Raw genomic sequence first — 13,700 nt, forward strand, 5'->3', positions numbered from 1 at the left:
TCACTGAATCCACCTCCCACTGACTCTGATAAGAAGGCGCAATGGCAGGAGACTCTTCTAAACAACCCACCTTTCGTCATTGGTTTTTAATGATGGTCGGTTGCTCAAGACAAGAAACAGTGAGTCTGTTGTGAGTTGTGAGTCTGTGTCTCAGATCCAGTATGACTTCAGAAGTTTTTCCTCCAGGCAGTATAATGAGAGTAAATGACAGTTAAGACAGCAGTCAAGTAATTCCCCCATAAACATATCAAACTATTTATGTGTAATTTAACAAATGCCCCGAAACCTTGAAAGAAGAGCAGAGTTCAATGAGGCTGAATTTATAAATGTGCATTTAAACAGAAACGTACCATATGGTGGAATGTTAGCTGAATAATTTCTGTATTTGAGAAAAAATAAAGAAATTATTCACCCAAAAGCACGAGCGTTTACAGAGAACAGTTTTCCCACACCCACAAGAGAAACAGTGACATTGATCCCTGTAATTTGGTTGAGCTGATTACTCAATGCTTACATTAACTAACACTCAATAGTGACTTAGGGCAATTTCCTCTTTGGCCAGATTGCCCATTGCAGTGAGGCAAAACAGCCAAGCGGACTGTACAGTATATAAGGGACACTTTTTCCATACAGGAACATTCATAATGAGAAAAAAGCAGCAAATATGGGAACCTACCTTAATACATGACATTGACATTTAGCACACCCTCTTAGCCAGAGTAACTTAAATAAGTGCATTCAAAAAGATTTTGCCTAATGTCAAGTGATTGGGGCCAAAACCAGTAGTAGCAGTTAATAAATTACTTAGAAGTAGCAGATACATAAACCTACAGTATTTTAAGTGCAATAGTAAGTGCAAGAGGGAAACTGAGAATGTAGCAAATGGGATTGTATGTAGCAAATGATATAGTTTTAGATGTAGCATACATGATATAGATGTAGCATAGGTGGGGCTAGTAATGCCCTGCCTATGCTACATACTTACATGTAGCATTAGGTGAGCTGATTTACAATTTAGGAGTGTTTTCAGTCTGAGGCAGAAGATAGACAGTGACAAAGTCATAACCATGTGGAAGGACCTTTAAAATACAGGACACTAGCAGATCCAACAGATGCAGCATGGGCTGATCTAGAAGGACTGTAAGATTTTATAACTGATTTCAGGTAATGGGTTCCATTCCTCTTGCTACACCACAGGCCTGGGCTAGAGCATTGTATTTTATTCAGGTCACCATTGGTAGCTGGTTTTGCAGATCTGAGTGCTTCTGTGACACAGAGGAGAGCTGTCCCTGTTGAGTGGTTGGCTTTGAAGCCAAACTGATTCAGGTCATTCAGAGGTTATGTAACATGTAAGCTGGGGGGATGCCACCCTAACTTGGGTTTTAGATGGAAAAGGGAGACTGGTAAACAGCTTTGGACTGTGGCTAGGTCCAAGGTTGGTGTTTTGAATAAGCGTCTTACTCAGGTTTACTTGAGTTCACTGGGGATGCACCTAGTGATCAGCAGGGAGTTGGCCATGACAGAGATGAATCGCAGAAGTGTTAGTGTGGAGCGCTGCGGAAGGCTAGAAGGGATGGGGTCAAACGGACAGATAGGTGCTTACAAGTTAAGAACTCCTGGAGATCAGCACTGGGAACCATGTAAATGCTCTAGATATGCGGGGAAGATTCCCAGCCAGAACAGTGATTTTTTTGGCCATAGGCATGTGCTGGCATAGAGTTACAGATATCAGTGATTTTGTAGTGAAAGTCAGAAGCGAAGTTGACTGCTGTAAGAGTGGAGGGGTTGCCCAGGCTTAGAGGAGAGAAAGGGGAGAAAGTTGCAAATAGATTATATGGGTTGTCTGTAGTGGCTTCATTTTTGTTTTGAAAAAGTATGATACCTTAGCAGATAAGACAGCTGAGAAAATGCCTTATGTGTCAGGCTCCTAATTGCTCATTGGTTCAATGGTATGGAAAGGTTCTAAGTTTCTTCATTTCTTTGTCCAGACCTTTCACCTCCCGTCTTAGTCTAAAACTAACAATGATCAAGGTCTTTGTGCTAGCCTTTCCTGACTTCTGATTAGTGAGAAAACCTATTTTCCAAACACGAGTCAAGGCTGTAGAGTGGATGGGCTGGGGGATTGACCTCACTTTGTACATCTGCATCCAAGGCAAAGAATATCAGCATTACCAGTTTTTATCTGGCCTGGGATTTCACTCCCCACCAATAACATTAACATCTACACAAAGGTCATATGGATCATGTTCTTATACATTAAATTATTATTTTTTTTAAATAAAAGCCTTAGAGAAGCCACTTACTCTACACATAACTAATGAAGGCACATGGAAAACTACAGCTGCTACAGGGTGTCTACACAACAGAAGGACATGGTGTTCCATACATTAACTCAAGTTCAGATCAGTATGCTCAACTGGCTAGTGGCTCGCACAGCCACTATTGACATATTGCTGTATTTCATGAAGGGCTATTACAGGTACGCTCTTGCTTTCGATTTCATGGAACAATTTACAACCGAATTATACCTAAGGTTAATTTGACAGTTTACGGGAGTTCTTCAGTAATTGTTACCACAAATCCCATCTCTGCAAAGACTTATTCATTAATGTGTCATTGTAAAGTGCTGCCAGAATGTACAATGTGAAGGACACAGGTGATCTAATCATGACCATGCTGTCAATGTCCTAGCGAGACTGTATTTTTCATTCATTTTGGCACATTGCTTTTACGTTTTCATTCAAACAACCGGACCGTAACTACTGGAAACAGTAGTTGTAAGTGCTGAATTTCTGTTTATGAATCTTGGTGCTTTCTCACTGTACTTTGTTAATGATTTTAATTACTTAGGCTCTTGCATGTGTAGCTCCTCTCTCTGTCTTAGCTATTGATTACTAGATTACCTGCTTAGTGATATTTTGCTTTTGAGATTGACATAATCTTGTCTGTAAACTTGCCCTGGATACAAGCCCCTGTCAAATAGATTAAGTAAATAGTGCAATGTCTATACAGCTATTTTATTAACATTGCCAAGTTCAGTCATATTTAATATTTTTGTTCCTTGTGTGACTTTGGGAATGGTTTGTTGCAGCAAAATAAGTAATGACTGTTTTTCAGCATACATTACCATTTACTTGCATTGACACCTAGAGCTTTTTTTTAGTACAAAATGGCAATTTCAGAAGAAATAAGTCGTGGATCAAAATCTGGTCATAGTCATACAGCTCATCATCATTTATTTAATTTTTTGATGTGGTGCACATTTGAGAATATTTTTGAGACTGAAATGAGACTCAGAAATGTAAAAACGTAATTCTGCTACAATTATTACAGTTCTGATATATTTCATATTTACAAATGTCTTTGTAGGGTTTCGTCAAACGTTTCTGATGGTGTCTCATGAAAGCTAATGAAAAAGAAATTGAAGACTAAACAGCACAGAACAGACTCTATGAGAACATTTCATGCAAGTTAATATGACACTCAGATCAGGTCATCTATGTCATCTGCAGTAAACACAATCATCTCTGCGTGACTGCAACACAGATGATAGAACTGTTAAATTATACACCACTTGCAACATGCTGAGTAGACCTTCATCATTAATGTCAGCAGTGTTGTATCCAACACTGTGCCTTTGCTCCCTAAAGAGGCGTGATAAGAATTATTCAAACTTCTCCCTGTTATTATGCATGTTTAAAGGGAGGAATCACCAATCAGCTTGCCACAGGCAGGCAGTGAAATAAATGGGATTCATTTCAGCCTCATTAATTTACCTTATAGCAGTTAAATAACAGCGTCCTCTTAATCCCTGAGTGACAGGGCCGCTCTGAGTCCCCTGGGGCACGTAGCTGTGTGACAGCACAGGTGTGGGAGGAGGCTGGAGCTGCCACACTGTCCCCAAACAAGACAGTCCACTTTTGGAGGAGGCCTCGAAGGTCAAGCTCTCAGCCTTTACTCAGGCAATACAGTTTCCTGTGCTGAAATATTTGTGATTTAGTTTCTAGTATTATTGCATAGTGGCTTGTGTATAATGAAAATGAGAGCTGCACCATTTGCTTTCATTTCAGAGACCCAGAATTCAGTTTTGAGTGGGAGGCTTGGAAAGGAATGGCTTCTTAAATGTCTAAGTCTGTGTTCAGGACCTATTGCCATGCCGTAGGGATTGCACCCGGGCTTTAATGCTTCAGTGCCACTAATGAAGTAAAGCCCTCTGCACAAATGCATTCGTTCAAATTCGATTGAAAACTTCAGCCATTAGCAGCACTGGCTGTGGCGCACCAATCAGGATTTGGTTTTGGCTGTGTCTTTTGTCTGGGGACCGTGGACTATGGGAAGGAGAGTAGGGGAAAGGGCCAGTGTCTGAGGGTACTGTGAGATAAGGGCACGGGCTTAAGATCTGCTTAATTGCTCAGACACAGAATTACAGAAATGACATAGGCATTCCATACAAGGCATACATTATGCATTTTATGACATATGCAACCCATAAGCAGCTGGATCTTGGTATTTGCCCCATACCTGATTAAACTGAATTGCTGCAGTACCATCACAAGGAACAGCCACAAAAGTCCCTTTATTTTCGTAATTCTCTTTAATTTATAATTATTAATTAAGATTTACATTACTGATAATTCCCTTTAAATGATTATCTTTTTTATTTTCGCGCTTCTTTCCTTTCCTCGTCACCCTTTTCTTTCTTTGTACTTTATTTCATTTCCATCTGAAACTGCAAAGAAATCTCTTGTTTTCCATAAGGTAGGCCTATAGCTTATAAGAGCCCATTACCAAGCTAATGACAACCAATCATTTGAAGGTGAGTCTTTTTAAAAAATGTATTTAGATTGTATTAGATGACTTTCATTGGGCCTGACTTTTAAGCCTGAGACTTACCTGGACCTAAGTTAAAACCATTTAAGTTTTCTGTTATTCGTTGAATGTATTCATACATTGACCTTTTAAGTCTCATTCTGGGAATTTTTAGCACAGGCTTTTTAATAAAATGCCCTATTTTTGGTGATCAATTTTCTCAATAAGAATAATCTCATAGACTAATACTGTACATCCATTTCATCAGAAGTTACATTATGCTGCTTCTCACCGCTCTTTGCTTTTTGACAAATATTCACCCTCATGTATGTCTGTTTCAAACTATTGTATTTGTGTGTGTTTTTTCTACTGAAATCTTTGTCCAGTGGTCTCAAGACAAGTTGCAGAATACATTAAATCTGCCGGTACACAGTGTACCAGTACGATGTTATTGAACGTATTTGTACACAGTTATCTGTAACAGCCTGATTTTATTGTTCTGCACTGATGAGTGCCTCATAAAGAGTCTCTAATTGCATAATTAGTCACATGTCTTTGCTGACTGCCAAATTACTGCTGAACTCAGAACCTACTCAATACCTACAGGGGCACCTGGAGGATAACTGCTGAAATTCAGGTTGAAAATCTAGATGGCCACGCGCTCAGTTATTTCTCTGGGCCCTAATTATTTTTTATAAAGTAACATACCAATCATTTTACTGTGTTAGAAGAAATAACTCCAAACTGACTGCATTCTTCCCTTCCATACCAGCAAAGCTTAGTTAAACAACTTACTATGCATTATTAACAAATATGCAGGAAGCTAGTAGGTTACATGTGTGTTTATTGTATTTAGTGATATGTCTACAAAGTGCAAATACGGACACAATATAGACTAAACAAAGATGTTATACAAAGCTGATGAAATAGGAATATTGCCCAAAGCAACACAGGTTTCCTCTTGCATATAACCAGCACTCAAGCATGAAAAATGGCACTGTACATAAATGAAATCATAAGCCACTTCCATGGAAGCAGAGTTCTAAGTGACAGCCAAACCTGCTTATGCCTGGAGCTGACCCCTAAAAAATAATGACAGAGCTGCATGGCAGGAGCAATCAGACTGAGCGTCCATATCAGATGGAAAAGCTACGCAACCACTGCACCCAAAACACAGGGGGCAGCCACAGGCACATGACATATTCTTGACATTTATTCGTGGAGAGGACAGTTGGTAAATGATCTAGAGATGTCTCTGGTAAATGTCAATAGATGTCAATGAGATGGCAAAATGCTTAGACTAGCTATGCTACGGACGGAGCATTAATTTACCAAACACTCCAAAACAAGAACCAAAATGGATACTTTCCAGAAACAATGACCAGCAGAGATCAGAGATGGGCACAACTGGAGCAGTCAAGATCTAATGTCTGAAAGCTATATGTTAAATCCCACAGAAGACTTTTAAAGTAGTGCAGACAAGTTGACGTCTATTAATAGAGGCTGAGTTGGAGGCCCTGTCCCACAGAGGGACAAACAGCACAACTGGGACAGCTCAAATTGGGACACTATGAGGTTTGCAGTGACAGTTGCTGTTCTATGACATTGAGAGACTTGGCCTCCAGAAAGGAGAAGGGAAGTGCTGCAACTTCTTTATACTGTACATGAGTCATATGAATAAACTATGCAAGGCTGGTTGCTCAGGAAGTAATAACAAACAAGTCTTTACTTATTAAAGAGCACATTTGTAGCCCCAATCTCCTGCCTCATCTCCTTTTAATTGCTGCGTTGTGTGTGTTTTGCTTGGCAGTGCTGAACTGATTGCTAGGCTGAGTCAATGCAGTTGGTGGTCTCAGTGAGAGAGCTGTGTGGCTCTGTCTTCTGGCAGGCAATCCTATGGGATGGGGAGGCAGCGCAGCCATCTGATATTCCTCAGAGCAGTGCAACTGCAATTCAACTATCTGTGGTTTTTTTCTTGCCAGATTTGAAAATATTGGCTTGAAATATTGGAAAGCCATGGAAAATAATTTCATTAATGAAACATTCATTGCATGATTGAGGACATAGGAGCTGGCTCATTCACCGATATTCCTTGTTACTATCAGCCTAATTTGTTGTGTGTGGGTGCGGACATTGTGACTCATCCAGTGATAAAAGTAGTTCTGTACATGTTGGGCAGGAATATCTTCTGAAGAAAAGCACTGTGCAAATCAGAAAGTTGTGAAAAATGTATTTGCTTTCATTTTGAATTCATAGAGAAAGGAAAGAGAATATTTCAGTGGAAAGGAAAGACATATTTATGTGTAGGATATGCTGTAGAATTTAAATCAAGAACAATAATAAAAAATGTTCAGGATGTTTTATCTCACACACATAGTAGCATTCTCTGTGTTCGTGCCAAAGTATTTTAATGATCAGAGTGCAATTTTGTAAACACTTAATCATCATCAAGATAAAGATATTATCTTGAAGTAACAACAAAACCCAGCACCCTCCTGTGATAGACACACATTTGCTTTTTTCCAGAGGAATTAGTTGTATTACTGTAAATTTACTGTTAAGAAAATACAAAAATTAAAAGATTCCTTCAGGATTTTAGCTAATTAAAATATCTTCTATTTTCCGCTGCAACAGAATAGAACCAGCGACACACCTGAATATAGCAATTTATGCATTTTACATCAGGTCATGTGTATCTGGTATTTTAGATCAAATAAGTGTATAAACTATATTTATAAATTATAAAATTATAAAACCTGTTATGAAAGGCATAGATATATTGTAAAGCATTTCAAAAGCATTTTCAGAATCCTGACTGAAAAACAAGATTATACAAGCTTACTGTATGTGAAACAATATAGTTAGTGGTGAATTTCAGAGATGTCCTTAACATGGTTTTTTTTAGGATACTCTAATGTATTCCATGTATACATGAATATCAGTCACAATCCTATTTCATGGTGTAAGTGAACAGCTTATTTAGAATAACATCCTAACCAGAATATGGACCATTAATCACAATATTGTGTGCATGTAAACATAGTGTACTTTTATATTCACATGGTATTCGGGATAATGATCCTTGGTCTGGTCATTTACATACACCATAAAATAGTGCATTATACTGCTGGACACCCCGCATTAGTATTTACATGCAGGTCATTGATTAACTGAACCATGGCTGTCTCAGTGCTGTCTTTTCAGAAACCTGACTGAAATGGCTTATATAAGCAAGTTAGCTACCGATTAGTATGGGCTAAAACTGAATTTGTATTCCATGCCCACATGGATTACCACGTATGAAGAGCACCTAAATACCAAAATAATCATAAAACCCAGAGAGCCAATTTGGTGCACCCAAATCTGTTCCCTTGTCCAAATCAACACATTTCAGATTTTCTGAATGACTTTCCTGATATTTGTGACAGGTGCTGGTGTTTTGGTCCTCAAGTAGGGCAAGGTCATTTTTCAGTTTTTTAAAAAAAATACAGATTATAAACATTCAAATGATGTGTCATACATTGAAATCTGAAAATAGTTGAAGAAGATATGCTTATTTGAATGTTGGTACTCCTAAAATCAAGTAGCAGAGAAAATCCCCTTGAAAGATCTTGAACTTTTCACACTTCTCACAGGGAGATAATGGGTGGGAACAATAGCTAGTTAACTCCACCCCAACCACTCCCCTGCTAGAGTACCTGTAAATCCTTGTCCATTTAGGGATTACCCTATTTAAAGCTTTATAACTCCAGATGTGAACACCACAGAGACTAGAAAAATGTCTTAAATTAAGCAATACATTTGTACCATTTATAATACTAGCTTAGATTACTTTATATTCATAATTTTGTAAGAAATAAATTGCCACAAATGCAATGGTCAAGGCAAAAAATCTAAAATCTAAAATCTGCTCCTTTTTTAGTTCGCAATGAAATACTGTGAGATTGCGGGTTAAAGTATACATGTCCTGGATCAAAAACTTCTTGACCACAAGTTCATAAAATCTAAGGGTGGATATGTAGAACTACTAAAGATCTATGAAGCAAAAACTAAGCAGTGTACCCAGCATCTCCAAATCTACCCATAAATTATTAACACTGGTCTAAAATAGCTAAGTGTCCAGAAACAAATCCAAAATCTCTCCAAAAAGGAATATAATTCTTTTTTGTCCATTGTAAAGCATATGAGCCCCTTATGAAGGTTTAAGATGAAACATAGATATAATTTAAACATTACATAATACCACTAACCTATTTAAAGACACTCAATTTCTAAAATAACGTATATAACCGAAATATTTTGAGCAGTAATACTTACATAGCAATGATGAAATCTTATCTATGTTCAGTAGATGGAGACACAGACAGTAAATCAATGACAGTTCTATCCGCTTCTGTTTTGCTCCAGAAAACGATGTCAGATAGGTCTATCAGCAAACATATGGCTTAGCTATGCCCAGAAGTCCTCAATAATAATGGTATTTTCCAAGGAATTACGAAAAATCGTTGACAATGTTTCGTTAGGTGCAACGTCTTTTAATGCTACCGATATAGCCTATAGAGCGAATGCCATGGTAAGAAAATGTTCGGTTACGCTAACCTATAAAACGCTATTCCAAAAGCAAAATTAGACATGTTATACATCGTTAGAAAGCTTATACTCTCACCTACTGATTGAGCATCCGCCATTGTAGCAACCTCACAGAGTAAACAAAGTGACAATAGCCAACGAAATCAAACATGCTAATTAAACTGCACCCCCATCACGCCTCCAAAACCCGGCTGTAAGAATCACTAAAACAAGCCGACTTTGCTGACAAATTATAAGTATTTAGTGACCCTAAAAATGTTGTTTATTCTATTGAGTGACTTCTTCAACACTTTAACTTTCGTAATATGAAAAAAAGGAAAACAGTAAAAAAAAAATTAAAAAACCTTTTTTGCTTCCTAGCGCGATTTCAAGATTTGCGACTTGCGGACATTTTCTCCAGCACCCGTCACATTTAGAGACCTCTAAAATTATTTAAAATCGTCTACATAGATGGGCAGTCTGTTGCTTTCAAGGAAGTGGGTGAGATTCACACATGGATGCATGAGATTGTGACTTTCGTATTTTAAGAGAGTGAGTGCACTCACTGCACTTGGGATTGTAATGACCATCTCCATCTCCACAAATATAGTATAAAACGTGGCAGTACTCTGGAGTAGATTACTAAATCCCACATCTGGTTTTCCATAGCTCACAATGTTTTACCATGTCTACAACCTTCTTCTTAAAAATGTGCGTAATTTTAGGTCATCTGTTTTTTCAGTTAGTATATTGGTACAGATCAATGCCTCTATTAGATCATACATGCTCTGTTCTCTCACTGTTCTCTTTTCCCTTATGCCTGTTGACACATATGTCTGCCATTTTCTGGTGTTTTTGTGTTTTAAGTGACAATCTATTGGAATTTTTGTACTGTGGTCCAAGTAAAGTTGTATGATAAATTAAATTCAACAGTATTCAATAAACCAGTAGAATATCATTTTACTTTGTCATCCCTATGTTGTTTGTGCATTCATGTTTAACGCCCTCCAGCCTCACCCATTACAGCGTCTTTTTATTGTTTTTCTTGAACATTTTATTATTTGTAATTAGTTCCTAATTGCATAATTTGTCACACTTCTATGCCAATTGCCAAACAGTAGCTGAACTTAAAGGGCCTCCAGGGACACCTGGAATATAACTGCCAAAATTAGACATTTTCTACCAGGCCCTAAAGTATGCTATACTTTGTATATTCTACAGTAATAGTTTTTTTTGTCAATTATTGTACCTAATACACCTAATACACACAATTGCTCCTTTTTAAAATGAATTGCTCCTTTTTAGTGAAATATGATTAAAAGCTTTCAAGTGTGCAGACAATTGACAAACCTCATCACAGTGACCTCAAGTAATAACTGGCAGGGTCTTTTCAATGTCAACTCAATATTTAAGTTTCTGGTTGCATCTTGCAAGCTAATTACAATGAATGGCACAGGTTAATCAGGAGACTAATCCAAAAGTTCAAATTCAATAATGAGTGCATATAATGACACAATAACAATGATTCTACCAAAGAAATTCAATTTTATTTTTAAGACAGCATGGTAGTTCATTTACACTTTGATTGGGTATTGTAAATTAACAATGCATTAAAATTTAAAAATGGAATTCAAACATTTATAAGATAAAAAATATATATGCAAGATGGACATATTGAACGTAGACTAGATTCTCCTTTTCTCTGGAAACCTGAACACATGGATGTGACTTTTGGTTATATTTTGTAACTTTTTTGTCTACTTAGCCTTTATGTTTTATTGTGTACACGCCATTTCCATTTCAATCACCTTTCCAAGAAGATATGGGGGCACTGGCAATAATTAAAGAAATATAATAATAGATGACTGAGAAGATGCTAGGGCCTGGGGGCTCCATTTTGTCACATAGTCATGCACCACTTACATAGTCCACTCTGCTCACAGACAACAGAATGGGGCGTACGACTGTCCTCAGAGCGTCCTCTACATCTCCCTATCCCCCATGGGCACCCTCTTAACAGCAAAGCGACACTTGGGGCACATTGGAGAGTTTCTCTAACAGGCTACAGTACATAGGTGTACTGCTCATATTTTACATTCCTAATAAGAGAATTGATTCCTTGTTCATACATCATGTCTGGATTATCAGAGGATACAAGATTTTCAGAAGTGTTGCAGAGAGCTGTGTTCAAAGCCATGTATGTAACAAACTGCTCCATCATGAATTTCTCCCATCACCTCTTCATTCATGATATAGCCAAGTGTTGCTTCTACTGAAGGCAGCACAGTTACTGAGAGGAAAGTCTGGCCATCTCTGCTTGCTTGGCAATCTTTGCAGCTGTTTAAGGGACAGCATGCACTCCTTACTTTGATGGACAAAACATATATCAGGGAGGACATCCGGCAGTGCAATGGCTAATAAAGATCTCTATGTACAGAGCTAGTTGTCAACCACCTGCATTTGCATTGTGGGACTGTACATTGGCCATGTATAACATTTGTACATTCTTCACTGCAGTGTATTACTGTCCTTCAGTGCAGGAGGTTTCTATTTGTAACCCAACAGTACAGGAATAATTTTGGGTCCTTGGAACAATTAAACAGTAATACGTAAAATACAACATGCACGTAATATATTCAATTTGTCAAGGAAGCAATATTATATAGAAATAACACATTGTTAATTATATTATATTAAAAACCACTGGTTGTTTTGTTCAAACTAAACTCTTTGAAACTGTACTTTGGGGAACGGCTTTCATGTGTTTGTCAGTATGGATTCCAGACTCACTAAAAGGTTTATCTGTTTCACAACATCTGTCTGAACAGATGTGGAGGCTGGAATGCAAGAATGGGTTGTAGAGGGTGATCTACTCTTCATGTGCTGATGCATCCATTTGCACAGCTATGCTGAGCAGCTACTTTATTCACTGACTTTACTTTTTCCTCGAGTGCACTTGCAGCATGCTGAAAATGGAGGGGTTTGTTTATGAATCCCTTCCTGTAGCTAATTAAGATAAAGCTCCGCAAAACAACCTCCTGGCCTCCCTGTCTAGAGGAAACCTAGATAATAAGACACCAAGGATCTTTGTAGGGGTGCAAAAATAAGGCTGAACATTCCCATCAGCTCAGATTACTGCCTGGAGCTCCAAATATACATTGGACTCTCCACATTATTGCATGACGTCACGGTGGAGACCACATCAACATTCACTCTTCAGAAACTCACATAACACCTCACCATTAACAATACAAAACGCCAAAGTTAAGCACACAAGCATCACTTCCTAGCATTATCCTATCCTGACCCTGTCTTTTAAATCCACCCAGGGCTGTTCCAGTTCTGCCAAGAGCACTTCATTCCAGCAGGTCCATGTGACCATGCAAAGAAGCAGCACTAGATCTGAGGACAAGACCATGACAAGGCACCACAGAGCAGACCCCTTCTATTCTCCTTCTGGTCTGCCTTCTGTAGTGCTCTGCAGTCAGCATCTGTCACACATTATAGCCGTCTGTGCCACCCTAGCCAACCCAATGCACTGTTCTCACAGGCAGTGGGTGACACTAATCCGTGATACCGGTACACAGACATTCACAGGCCATCCTGGCAGACCTGACTCACACCACCTCTGGGGCAGAAACCATTCATCTACCCTCGACCACCACAGTTCTCAAGGTCAGAATGAAAGTGATAGCAGCTGAAACCACAGATCATCATTCATGGCTACCATGCAAAACAAAGCATAAAGTACCAATCAAGGGAGAGGGGAAATTATTGCATTAGTCTTACTTACTTGGCAAATGCCGTTTTGGAGGGTGGCTTACGTCTATCATTTTTACAAATTATCCATTTATACAGCTGGATATTTGGGCGCAGTTCAAATTCAGTAGTTTGCTTACAGGCACAATGGCAATTTTCAAATTAAATCTTAACAATATCCACACAGCCAGTCTATATTTTGTCGTACACAGGTCATCCCATGCATGCTCAGCCAGAAAATGGGACATTTTTCCGAGTTGGATTTTCAGGTATTTTCATTTTAAAAATCTATTTTTTCAAATTTCTTATTTGGCCTGTGACCTGACAAATATGAAATTGACCAAGACCAGTACTATTATCCTGAAAACAGGTTGAATGGTGTAATCATTTTATCTGTGATTTAATTTTTTTTTTTTTTTTAAATACCCGAAACCTCTAAGTAATTTTTGCCAAGATTCCATACTAGGGCACTATTAAAAAATAAATAAATAAATAAATAAATAAATAAATAATTTTTATAATTTTTACCTTCAGTCCAATCCTTTATCTGGTAGGAAAGGATT

Source organism: Anguilla rostrata, chromosome 2 (genome assembly GCF_018555375.3).
Source record: "Anguilla rostrata isolate EN2019 chromosome 2, ASM1855537v3, whole genome shotgun sequence".
Classification (NCBI taxonomy): Eukaryota; Metazoa; Chordata; class Actinopteri; order Anguilliformes; family Anguillidae; genus Anguilla; species Anguilla rostrata.